Source organism: Dunckerocampus dactyliophorus, chromosome 8 (assembly GCF_027744805.1).
Source record: "Dunckerocampus dactyliophorus isolate RoL2022-P2 chromosome 8, RoL_Ddac_1.1, whole genome shotgun sequence".
Taxonomy (NCBI): domain Eukaryota; kingdom Metazoa; phylum Chordata; class Actinopteri; order Syngnathiformes; family Syngnathidae; genus Dunckerocampus; species Dunckerocampus dactyliophorus.
This window is the reverse complement of record NC_072826.1, coordinates 2,117,107-2,130,993: the sequence shown is the minus strand read 5'-3', so window position 1 is coordinate 2,130,993 and position 13,887 is coordinate 2,117,107. Positions and strand designations below refer to the sequence as shown.

The window sequence follows — 13,887 nt, the reverse complement described above, 5'->3', positions numbered from 1 at the left end:
TTCCCTCTCACCGGCTGCTTCATCCAGCTCCTCCTACCTGGGGGAGGACATTGCATCCCGACCAGATGCCCGAGCCACCTCATCTGGCTCCTCTCAGTGCGGAGGAGCAACGGTTCTACTTCGAGTTCTCCTCACCCTCTCTCTAAGGGACAGCCCAGCCACCCCTACAGAGAAAATTCATTTCAGCCGCATTTCAACGTTCTCGTCTCCCATTCCGAAGGGCCTGTGTTCGAGCCACGGACCGGGCAGTGTGAAGCAGGTGCGTTACACTGCGGATGGTGGGCCAGAGTCTCTTGAAAGATGTGTTATGTGTACATGGTTTTGTAGTTCATAAATAAACACAAGTAATGTGGGGGGGAACTCTGCACTCGTGTCCTCATTTGCTATCTTGCTTGCATCTCTATGTGGGTAATTTATCTGCTTTATGGCGCGCACGCCTGGCACCATAACATTTGCTCTGATAATGAGCAAAGAGGCACACTCCACCTGCCCACAGAGAGCGACACAGAGACAGACAGCAGAAGACAGCCTCTGGAGAAAACACTTTTTTCTTGCCAATGATGGTTCATTTTAAACAATAGAGTGTATGCCTCCCCAGACACAATTATACGTTGATGTGATTTGTTACGCGCCTTTGTTTTAATGTGTACGTATTTTTCAAACAATGTGGGAGGCTGCTTCCCCAGCTTCCCATCTATCAGCTCACCACGGTTGCTATGGGAACTATAGAGGACCGACAAAAGTAATAAAGATGCTCTGAATTGTTGCAACATTGCCTTCAAAAAGCGAGTAAGATGTTGCAACACAATGATGTCATGCAGCGTCCACACTTGCAGGTCTGCTCTCACAGTCCATTGTGGACTTCAGTGTGTATCCCTTTAAAATCATCTTTTTCGCAGCCTTCATTCCAATCAGGCCTCTTTTACATATGAATAAATGAGGCTTGACACTCCCATTGCAATCATCGGAGGGCAAACTGGCATGCAGGGCAAATAACTGGCCAAGTGAAGAGGCCAACAGCAGCATCTCTACCCCTAATCAAGAAGAGATATTCTAAGCGCCATATTTCTATGTGCAGGAGCGTGTGTGAGAGACTGGATGTGTTTTTGGGATGAGGAAATAATAACCTTGTTCATGTCTACATTGTATTGAACTTGATCACTTCCTGTCAGATTAAGTTTACTTCTTAAGTCACCTTGCGTGTTTTTGTGCCTCCATTGGGCGCGAATACATTTGCCTTTATAGAACCTGCCGAGCATGAGGACAGCTGCTATGAAGTCATTACATCTGTGATGAACAGTGTAGCCTGTGCAGTCCCGGAAACGATTTAAGATTGGGGAAAAAGTACTGTTGTGAAGGTTATAACTGAGGAATTGTTGTTCATTCTTTCTGGGACAGAACAATTACTGGTGTATATTTGGAATCTTGCTGCGTATCCGCGCACTTCCTACAAACTTCAAAGGGCTCTTTTGAATCTCAAAGCTCCTTCACCCTCTTTCCACCAACGCCATCACAAATTACCATATCTTCCAGCACAAAACCACAGGTGAGAGTCATCCCAGGGTGACGTAACTAACGTGATCCATATGCAGTTTAACAGGAAGTGCTAAAAGGTGAAAGCAATCAACTAAAGCAAGAGTGACAAAAAAAATGTAAGGGGCATGCACTAAAAACATGACGGACAGGAACGACTACACAGAAGCAAAAAGACGGCAAACTAACAAGCAATGTTGTTGTTGTCTTTGGGCTTTTTCCTTCGGATTGGCTTAGGTTTCACACCTGACACAACGCTTCCATTTCTCCGGGCTTGGGACCGGCACTGGACATCTCCAGCAGTGGTTTGGGGGCCCTGGACAGAAAGGCAGCAGTGTGCTCGATTAGGTTCATTGTGTCTTCTTATTGAACATATGTTCACTTTCTTCTATTCACATGCCGTATTTACCTTCACGTGTTTCGACTGCAATCTGCAGTCTTGCTCAGAAGAGTCACCTGACCACTGTGACGTGCCGCTTCTCAACCTTACATCCTAGGCCTGGCCAACCCGGTTGACCCGACAGGTCCACCCGGTTGACCATGCCTCCCAGATCATTGTAAAAGAAAATAGCACATCATTGACTGGGACAAGGGCAAAGTCATCGAAACAGAAACAAACAAATACAAATGATGGCTCAAAACAAGCACACCATCATGATGAGGGAGTTATGCTCTTTGACACGTGGGACTGTCCTCCAGAGATATGAGCATACACTGTAGGCAGCGTGGTATCTTTCCACCACCAGGGCCAAATTAACAAACAAAAAAGGAAAGGAGTTGACTGGGAAGCTTGGTGGAATGCAGGGGTCACCAATGCGGTTCCCGCGGGCATCATGTAGCCCCCCCCAACCATACAAGATGCTTTTCATTCAGGGTTTTAGTTAATAATGTGAGAACACTAGAAAGATAACTACAAAGCCTTCATTCATATTTGCATTTGCTTGCTTGTTACTCCTCACAATGCTAACTTGCAGGACTCTGTGTGTGCACTCACTAGGAGCCCCGCCTCCACCCTCTGGGACAAAGAGACTGAATGTCTGACAGGAGGGTTCACGTACTCTGTTCATTACGCAATAGAACCAACGCGCCCAGGTGTTGAGACAGATGCACAGAGTGAACTCTCTTGTCACGCAGCCTGTTTGGTGCACATGTCAACATGTTGAGGCGGACAAAATTATCAAGTTCATTTGTATTTATTGGGAGGTGAATTGATTTATTGATAATCATAACAGTCCTAACGCCAGATAAATCAAGAGTGAAGGTTCCCTAATTGGCTTAACTCTCATCACCTGGCAACGCCTCTGCATCCACACGACATATCTGATGTCCCTAATAGCATCGACTTGGTTTGCAGCAGTAGATTCAGAAATAGTTTATAATCTAAACCTATAGCAAGATCAAGCCATACAAACAATGGTATTTGTAGCTTGTGTGCGTACTATCGTTAAAAAAAACATCTGGCAAGTAATCCCTGCTTTAATTATTCCTACCTAATACATGTGGTTAAGTACAGTTTACAAATTCAGGAGCCAAAATTCTATCTGATACTATTTCATAAGAACCCAATGTGGTCTCTTTCCTGGTATTCTTTTCCAGTGGACGCTTCGATGATAGAGATAAAGACGTTTTGTCCTGGCAATTATTATTAATTGTTCGAATGACCATGTGTCCTAGCATTAAAAGAGCCACTCAGCGTAGCTGCAGCAGATTCACGGCTCGTAAATAACGGTTCTCCACTTGTTCTTGAAAAAACATCTTCAATGAGGTGTGCGGTGGTACAGCTGTGTATTTCTGCGTGTGCATCTGTGTTCTGGAGTAGAAGAGGGAGAATAATGGTGCTGTAATCAGGCTAGGTCCCTAGAGGTCAGGCAGCAGTGCTTGATAGGAAGTTCTTGTTTTCCAAGCAAGACTTTCTGGGGCACCGTCCCTCTGTCTGTCTATAAATTACACACTGAGCTGGACTCCACATCAGATTAAGTATGCTGTGTACATCCCATATCCATCCATCCATCTTCTATACCGTTTGTCCTCATTAGGGTGAGCTCAAGCTTATCCCAGCTGACTTTGAAAGAGGTGATGTCCACACTGGACTGGTCAGCAGCCAATCACAGCAAAGATTCTGTACAGCTCTGTAAATGGCAATATGAACAGTTTCATAGCACACACCAGCACGCGTGGGGGAGACATACTCAAGGGCACCTCAACAGTAGTCAGGAAAGCAAACTACTTTCACTTTGTTTTTGTCCGCATCCACACCAAAACCTGGACCCCGAAGCGCAAGTCCTGACTGAGACACTGCCGCCCCACTGTCTGTGCCCCATAAATCTCATGCAGTGGTGTAAGAGTCATTGCCAAGTGTGGCATTTCCAGTGTAAAAATGTAAGGGATGTTGTACAGCGGAACTTCCGTTCCAAAAGGTCAGGCAAAAACCGACATACACATTTTTTTTCAACGGGAAATAATGTAAATCCAACACTCCAGCACACAGAACACTCCGAAATATGCACTGCGCTTGAACACCTGCTCAGTGCGGGGCGTCCAGTGCCTATTAGGAGGAAGAAAGGGGTTGTTCATTGTTCTGTGTGCGTTTTATGAGCACACATATAACGCAGATGTTTAAAGGATTCCCTGTCGGGAATCTGACTGTAGTGTAGAGCGCACCGTGGCAGAAAAGGCTTAATTTGGGAAAAAAATACCTAACATCTTCTTAAATACGCATATTTGTTGACTAACAATAGGCCACGTTCAAGCACGAAACAGCATGATTTATTTATTAATACACAGTACGTTTGAAAAGCTGTTACGGAGTGAAATCGCAAAATTCGAGGTAGCGAGGGACGACTGTACTGCATAAACTAACTGTAACAAATGTAAACAAAGAACTAATTTAACCTTTGTGCACATAAATAATAAATGAACGGATAAAGTGCCCTCTTTTGAGATGATAATACAGATGTTCTTGAATGCAAATACAAATGACTGTATTTGATAAACTTGATTTCATATTGTTTTTTTCCTAAATTTTGTTTTTAACATTCTGTCTCAGTTAAAATAAATGTACCATAAAAAATCATGCACTGTGTTATCCATCCATCCATTTTCTATGCCGCTTATGCTCACCAGGGTCACGAGGGTATGCTGGAGCCTATCCCACATGACCTCAGGCGAGAGGTGGGGTACACCCCGAACTATTTATATATTATATTGTATCTATTATCTTTATACATTTGAATGATATACTGTTATTGTTAAAGTGTTCACAAATACGTTAGTTTATGTTGGATAAATAAATAACAAGAATGAATAAAAAATAAATAATTCTTTGTTTGCCTAAAAGCTTTTTCCTCAAGGTTATTCTGTTTGTCGTCATGATCAACAAATGAACAAATTAAAGGCAAAAGGTATCAGCACCGTTATTGGCAATGCTGCCCTTGTATCGGATCGATACCAAAATTTGCAGTATCGCCCACCCCGATGATATTTCAACAGTCAGTTGAGGTGGAAATTGATTGACAGACAAATTACGTTAAGGATTGCACGAGCTAGTTTTAGTGTTCGTAAAGGAGGCGTTCAACACAATTGGGTTAAAATTACAAATCGAAATAAATTACATAATAAATCCACTACATACAAGCACTCCTGTTTAAAAAAAACATTCCCTGCACAAAGCGGTCGCCATTCTGTCCATAAAAGGAATGAATTTCAACTCGCGCCATGAAAGCTGAAGATAAATACTTCATCTCTGACCCACATAATGGCGATATTTCAGGCGGAGCTCTGGACTTGTCACAAACCGCTCCTCGGCCGAGCTGTCTCCGGTACAGCTCGAGCTATTAGAGCCCCGTCGCCTTCCATCTTCCTGCGCCAGAAGCAGCCTCCTCCCGCGTCTCCATCGATCTCCATCGAGGAAGGCGAGTATCGGGGAAAGCTTGCGACACGCGCCGCGCGAGGGAGGAGGGCAACGGCCAGCGTGAGTACCTTCTGACAGCAAACACTAACGTGCTGTTTGTGGTGATTAGTGTTCCGTTTATAATGGAGTTACGCTGCCACGGCGGTGGGGCACAAAAACAAACATCGAGAAAGTTAATGTGTGAACTTCATTGACTTAGTTCATGCAGACATAAATATTTATACATAATGGGCTATTAATAAACCATAGTGATGGGGTTTGCTGTAAGTTCTCTTATATCGCGTATCTCCTTTTTGGGCTGTGGAAGAGCTGCTTAGTTTACATTACAGCACTGCAGCATGTGGCAAACATTTTTGAGTCCTTGGAAGTAAATACTGTGCATTGATTGTTTAGGGTGCGTTCACACTTGGCATTTTTTGGTCCAGTTAAAACAGACTGTAGTCCGTTTGCTCTTGTGGTGCGGTTTGTTTGGTCAAGTGTGAACCAAGTGTGAGACCACCTGAGAGGTGGATCTTGGTCCTGAGTGATGAAAGTGACTGACTTTCATTTTGTGTCGAGGTAGAGGTACTGTACATGTGTCAGTGGCATGATATATGTCAAGTGTGTTGTCATTCGCCAATATGATGTACAAGCAGCTGCTGAGTTTATATGGTGTGTCTAATGACTCGCGTCAACTTCCATGAAGGCTGTAAAGCCGCAGAGGTGATTTTATTCGTCCACCTTAAAGCGTCCCTGACATAATCAGCTTTGCTGAAATATGTTCTATATTGTTTGTCGTTATGTTCTGCATTGTTAGAGCTCTGAAAGCAAACAGTAAATTCGCAACACTTGCATTTATATTGCACCATGACAAGCTAGCCTTGTTTCCGAAAGTGACATCATACCTCTCAGCTAAAGCGGGACTTACATCCCGACCTTCGTGTTACCACATGTGTTACCGCAATTTATGGGAGAATTGTTGGCCGTGGCCAGCTCCGAGTGGTACTGTAAGTTTCTTTTCTTTTCCAAAAGACGAAAGTTTGAAACAACAATGGACGAAGAAGTGCACAGAACGAGAGACAGATGGACGCTCACCTCCAGTTCTGTCCTCTGCAGTGATCGTTTCATTGACGGCTGCTCCGAGGGAACACCCTAAGCAAAGTACGGTATAAACGCATTTTGAAAAAGGATGCTCTTCCGCCGGTACACAGGAAAAACATCAAAACAATGAAGAATAACCACGACGTCAATGTTGGCACAAGAGAGTAAGTCATATCTTGTTTACGTCTCCTAAGCACTATTCCATGACAGCGACAAGGCTGAAAAGCATTATACGTGTTATATAAACATCTTTTGACAGCGATATGTTTGCTGGAGTGGCGATGGCAGCGAACATTCATCCTCGGCCACATGTGCAATAGAACAGGCTATAAAAAACCCTTTTACGCTCATAAAAAGGCTGATTTAAAACAATAATTGACTCTAGAGTAATTTAAACTTACCTTTCTGTGTTTTGAAGGCGACTGATCTTCGGCTACATGTCTTAAGGCTTAAGTCCATGTTCTGTAAGTTCTCTATTTCATCCCCAAATGTTTCCTCCGCCTCGAAAACTATTGACACAACGCTCTTTGCTAAATCTTTGCGATCATCACTGTAAACATCCTCTGTATCGTACACCGCCATGTTTGTTTACCTCAGCGATATAACCTCAATGATGTCACATTTACGGAAATGACGCTGAGCTGCGAGCTCGTTCGTCATGGCCGGCGCTATGAACTATCGGTGTAATTATTGCGAATTTACCGTTCACTTTAAAAACAAATCGAACAATGTAGAACAGAATTATGAACAATATATTTAAGAAAAGTTGATGAATCATGACAGGGACCCTTTAAAAGCTGCAGTTTAACCATTTAAGCAGTTGCAAAAGTTGAAGTTTCTTCAGTTGGAGTTGGAATATTCTATATATTCTTATGACCATCTGTCTTTTGACACTCAACAACTGGGGAAAGGATGATTGATGATGATGGATCTTTTGTTACAGTCCTCATGGCAGCCATGACAGTGAATGTAAAAACCACCCAGGCCTGACCAGAAAGGTCACTCAGTCAGTATTCACTATGCTGATGTGTATGCACGAGCGCTGTCACAGGAGCTCGCGAGATTAGAACGTGAAAAGATTTCTTGTTCATAAAAAGTATGTCTCATGAGCACTCGGCTTGGGATGATAATAAACTGGTTAATTAACCACACAATAAATGAAAACAAATGATCATTTTGCCGGCATGTCTGTTTTCCTCGTCTCATACAATCTCTTTCTTTGGTGGGTGGAGGCAGGGCCGCTAGCATACACACAGAGTGCAGACGAGTGTAACGTAGTAGAAAGGAAATGACCAGATTGGAATATATTGTCATATATTTTTTCACTTTACTTTTGTAATGTTAAAATCTCGTTCATCTCGTTCTCGTGGATTCAGTCTCCTGACAGCCCGAGTATGCAGTCCATCATGGTCCAGATTCAGCTTTTCCTTTTCCTGACATGGTTCTCGTCCGGTCGGTAACATTTGAATGTGTGTAATTCATGTCTGTTTTGGCTCTTGTGGGAATGGTGCATGTCAACATACATAGAAAAATTGCTGGCATGCTTTTGCTACTACTTTAAACTGCAAAGTAAAGGCTATAAATGATAAAGGCTGCTCTTATAGAATGGATGGAATTGATTGTGATGGCTTGCTTTGACTGACTATTTTCGGCCTCTATGAATTCTGTTTTATTTTTTTCAAAATTCCGTTTTGACCTCCGCCAAGCGCAAGCGTGGAGGTTATGTTTTTCTCGGCGTTTATCTGTTTGTTTGTATTCAAAATAACTTGAAAAGATTTGGATGAAATTTTCAGGAATTGTTGGAAATGGGATATGGAAGAACTGATTACATTTTGGGGGTGGATTCTTTAACATTGATACATTTTGCGAGGACCATTTTCGGCATTTGTGTACGTAACTTCACAAAAAATGGTCAGAGCACTTTAGAAAACAAGCTGTAAATCACAACACGGTGTAAACACACACGCCTGACCCGCGCACACACAGCATGCTGTGCTAAACAAAGCTAACCCCGCTAGCTTCTATTCACGCTCCTTAAGAAAGACATTCCTTCAAAGTTTTTTGGGTGTTTCAGGTCGCCGTTTCGACACGTTTGGTTTGGGAGGGAGCGGGTTATTGTTTGTGATGAGATTCCGCCACGATTGAGCGGTCCACTGGGGAAATACGTCCCCACGTTCCTGACAATATTTCCTTCCCATTATATCAGTTTCAGCGAGATTCCGCGTTCAACACTAGATTCTGTTTTTATTGGCCAATTTCGATTCTGTTAATGCGGAAATCATCGGGCTCCACTAGTTGAAATCAAACGTTCCGCTACGATGGGAATTATTTCTACAGCATTCATGGATTACATATCAGTGACATTGCGTCACACAGCTCGACTACTGCACCTCTCTTTCTTGGTCTTGATTGAAAATTCTGGTAGAAAGAATTTCCTTTTAGATTCCTCTTTTTGTCTGGAAAAATTCCCTTATTTTCAAATGCAAATGTTGACAGGTATGCGCTCAGGTGCATTTGCGTATACATACAAAAAGTATGTGGTTTCCAATCAAATATTTGTTTTGAAAAAAGTCGACCATGATGGGATTAAGGTGTCTGTGTTTTAAAAAGATGGTTTGAACTGATTTAATGCAATAATTTAGTTGTTTTTAGTGCACGTACTGACTATTTGCATTACTTTGAGCTTCGTTAGACTTTGCAATGATTAGTTTGATGAAAAGCTCATTTATAATGACGGCCAATGTAATGTAACGATAATGCCAAATCTTCATATTTGACACAACATTACATGGCCCTGATGAAACTTGATCCTGTCTTTTCAAGCTCTAAGCATTTAACATTTAACACGGAAGGCTTTAGAATCTAGTATCACCGCACTCGTAATACGTCTATTTCATGTAATCAATTTCCTCTTCCATTCCATTTGTCATTTGCGCTACACTTTCTTCTGGTGAAGCTAAATATAGCCTAGAGCTGATTTTGTCCCTGTTATGTGTAGATAAAAATGACATGTTCTTTGGCTGTCAGCGCTGTTTTGTGTGACATTTGTCTGATGCTTGACAAAGAAGCAGTTTGATTGACATTTTTTGCCACATGCTTTAAGAAAAAAAGAACACACATTCCTAAAATTTGCCGTTTCAGAGTCAGTTTGTTTAACTGGTCTCAAAAAAGAGGGCGGTTTACTCCGTAGCTGGAGACAAACAGTTCAGTGGCATTCTGACATCCACTGGAGAACTGAAGTGTTAAATGCTTCTCATAATAAAGCATTTTTCACGGCTTGTTCACTGTACGCAGTCATGATTATATCCTATTGAAGCTGAAATTGTCCAAAAATAATATGGTGATACAGTACAGCAGTGGTGTGCCCACAGGGCCAGCAAAGCCTTCTCTGCTGGTCTAGACGCTACCAGAAGCTACAACTACGCTACAACTTAAATTCTAGTATTTGTTGCATGAAATTGGATCAATTTATTCCCAACCGTATACAGCAGAACCTTGCTACATGGTGGCTCCAACATCACTCCCTCACTCCATCGCAGTTTTTCAAAAATGAATTACTAACGGCCCATAATTAGTCAAAACATATGCATATTTAAGCAAATTGTACGGATTTTTCACCCAAATTAAGCATTTTCAGTCATAAAAATGGCTAAATAAACGAAAATACAAATACAATGCATTAAGAGGCGGAGCCTAGGAAGTGACGTCATCTAGCTACTGTGGAGTTGCTGAGTGTTAGCATGGTTAGCAGTGAGTGTGGAGAGTGCCAGTCGCTGGCGTGAGTTGTGGCTGACAGCAGCTCCTGTGTGAATACTCAGTAATATTCTACTACACTGGCACCTCGGTGTGAGGAGCGTTGATGAGACAATAGCTAGCAAGTATGCTGCCAATGCTAATGTGTGAGTCTACATCATGTCTTATTTATGTCTAAGACGTGCTATTGTTTATTACGTCAACTATATTGGGTAATTACTATAGGAATGTTACTATAGGAGTGTTATTTCACATCTAGAGAGCTCTAATGCTAACAACCACATTTAGAAGGTCTTAAACAGGTTGCCTGTGTTCTAACTACGAAAATATTTCACTTATAAATAAGGAGTCCTACTTTGCAGAAATGATCACGGTCAGGTCTGGAACCAATTTACTGCGACAAACGAGGTACGATCGTATCATCTTTATTTCACAGTGTTAAAAATGCTCGTGCATGTGTATGTTCGATTTGTTAGATTGCCCAATCAGATTTCAGCTTCCATGTGTTGCCATGTCAGTCTCATCTGCCCAGGGCCTTCAGAATCAGTAGTGCTGGCGGATGTCACTTAAACTCTATCATCGGTGGTGAGTCAGATTTGAGAATCGCCTCACATAACGTCAGCATTTTCCTGTCTTCTAATTGGTTAATCAGAGCAAAGCTGTTTGGCAAGTAGTGTGTAGTGACCTGGAAAGGATGGATTTAGTCTATAAATAAACAGCATCTCTGGTGAGTATGATGTACTGTATTTAAATGTTTTATGTTTTGTCATGTTATTAGATAAATATTGATTCTGAACTGCTTCAGATGATGTTGTAGTGTAGAGGTTTGGCGCTGTCTTCCACCACTGACCGCAGTTACGTAATGCTCGCAGAAATGTAGCTCAAGCTTGTGGGCGGCAACGTATAGCTAGAGGATAGAGGGTTAACTGTGTTTTGTGATTTGGTAATAATGGTATTCATCCCTGATACACAAAATGCCTCTCTCTCTCTCTGCAATGCCACTACCTGCCTGATGGTGTTTTTGTGTATTATTTATGGTTTGCATGATTGTGACATGATAGTGGGGGTATTAAGAGGTGGATTAAGTCAGCTGTGAGTCCCCACTGAAAGGCCCTGGCATCAAATGCAAGGCCCGACACTGCAAGACACAACAATGCACAGGTCATACAATATTTATCAACTTACCATATTTCCATCTTTCGTATATATTTTTTGCCATCTCCTCATTACCCTCACATTCTATATGCCCTCCTTCCATTATCTCACCTCCTCACTACCCAAACCACCTCCTGTTTCCTCTCACTCCTGCCTTATGTGCCTTTTCTCCTCTGCTCTTTTCCCTTCTCAAGCCTTCACAGCACTGCCACAATGGATCAGCTCACTCTCATTTGACTCCCACAGAGCGCTTGCTGAAAGACCACAGAACCATTATGCCCTGAACATACGCATATTTGAGCCAGGGAGACAGCTCAGCCCAAGGCCTAGGGCCACATGACAGCACACTGGAAAATACATTTGTCCATATGTCGTAACGCATGTTGTTTGGGGACAGAATGTCGATATTTGCATGTGTCAGGCATTCTTTTCAGAGATCTGATAGCCTTGTTTTTTTCTCAAGTACCCAGATCTATTTCCATTTTGTATTCAAGGCTACTGGTGCAGAAAACATGTTAAATAAATGAGCCTGTTAACATGCTGCAATGCCACAGTCAGTAGGAACACAATTATAGGGCAACAGGGTTCTATACATAGCTATACATAAATACAGTATGTGAGCTGTGGCTAGGTGAACTAGGCATAATTGATCAATATCAAAGCATTAAGACTCTGTCTCACTGCGCCCTTTAACGGTTCCGTCTGCTTCCCTATAAATATTTATGTCAGACTAGGCCTGTCACGATAACAAATTTAGCTGGTCGATAATTGTCCTACAAATTATTGTCGATAATCGATATTATTGACACCATTTTTTTAAAGACCATTTTTTTCATTAATTATATGGCATAATAAGGCCACCCTGCGGCCTCACTCGGTTATACAGTTCAGCAATTGCTGTTAGTGGCATGTTGTACATGTACGTTTTCCCATGCAATTTGTAGTCTGTCAACCATTTTTAACATTTCACGAAATGTTGGGCCGTATGTAAATACGTCTGAGACAGCATGGGGTCATCCAAAGTCTCCTGAAAGAAGGTGCCTGATTTTGAAAAAGTATGCCAAATATGTTTTTGTCTAAATTTGATGGTTCCCTTTTCATATTATATAGCCCAGGGGCCCCCACGACCACATGAGGCGCCTGCAAGCCTGCTTTTCATTCAGGCTTTCAGTTAATAATGGCAGAGCACTAGAAAGAAATGCATTCTCAAATAGAAAGTATGAGTTGTGGATTACCAGCATTATGTTAATGTTCTGGTAAAACAAGCAAATTTGGTTTGTTTGGGGTGAAATAGACTATGAAAATAAATGTTGCAAAAATCAGTAGCTCTTGGCTATTTTCATTTCATAACAGTAGCACTTACAAGAAAAAACGATGGTGACCCCTGATATCACCAATAGTAAATTTAAAAATGTACACTTAATCTATGTGATTGGTATCAGTATTGGCCGATTTCACTCACGGATGATCGGTATCAGCATAAGAACCTAATCGGAGCATCCCTCCTCAAAATTAATACAAACTTCCAAAAAAAACATTAAACTTTGCAGTCTTTATCTTTTTGGATGGCTGAGATCCAATTGGTAGGTGTGTGCATTTTTATCAGTGCTTGACTGCTTTTCATCACTGTTAATTGACGGTTAATCCATGGTATCTACACGTTGCCTTTTGAGACACAGTTGACCCAGAATGATAAATTGCTGATAAAGGTTGCAAAGTTGAATAATTAATAGACAGAAGAGCAGAATATGGGAAAATCAACCAAAGGATGGTTTTGGTTCCCATTTTCAACTGAAAAGAAAGGAGACACCTGAAAACCAACCAGCCCAGACGAGAAAGATTGAGAATTGGCATCCTCTCCTCCAATCAGCCACAACCGATTTCATCTCATTATAGGATCAAGAACCTGCGCTGCCAGATTCAGCCTGATAATTCCCTTCATCAGTCCCAGCACAGACAGCTGGGCTGGACTGTTTGGCCGTTTAGACCGTTGGTAAAATATGTAAATGACAACATGCACGGGGACATAGCCAGCATTGGGAGACGCAAAATGTCAATGTTTTATTGTTGTGGCAGCAGAATTATGCAGCATTGCTACTTCTGACCAGTGATTTGAGACTTAGATTTATTTATTTATTTATAAAGTGTTTGCATCGGTCCCTGATTCGAGGAAAACGTAAATGTTGTCCTTCTTCACGCTCTGGAGGCAAAGAGATGCCGTTTCTCATTGTAGCCTATTGATCCGAAAGAGTCTCGGTTGAGAGATTTCTACAGTGTGAAAACCTTCTTGTTTTACACTTTACTCTCTGAAGGCACCTTATCCTACCAAGACCATGACAACAGTTGGAGGCAAATATTCCGGTACATTTGAGCTTCGTCGGCCGCACGTTGGCCAACACAGTAACAGCTTGGAGATCGGGAAGACCTGGGTTCGATTCTCCGCTGGGCATTTCTGT

General features: G+C 42.0%; 1 protein-coding gene across 6 annotated transcripts in view; it reads left to right on the top strand.

Annotated features, from left to right (window-relative positions):
• Positions 1–21: 21 nt before the first annotated feature.
• Positions 22–13,887, top strand: part of klhdc8a (kelch domain containing 8A) — a 32,808-nt gene continuing 18,942 nt past the window's right edge. For 2 of the 6 annotated variants that reach the window (XM_054785031.1, XM_054785028.1), the window contains exons 1-2: positions 5,138–5,503; positions 6,455–6,687. The gene's annotated coding sequence lies outside the window, so the exon portion shown is untranslated. Of the gene's footprint in view, positions 260–5,130; positions 5,504–6,454; positions 6,688–13,887 lie in introns of those variants that run through there. The other 4 variants (XM_054785032.1, XR_008572261.1, XM_054785033.1 and 1 more) reach the window with 4 other exon arrangements.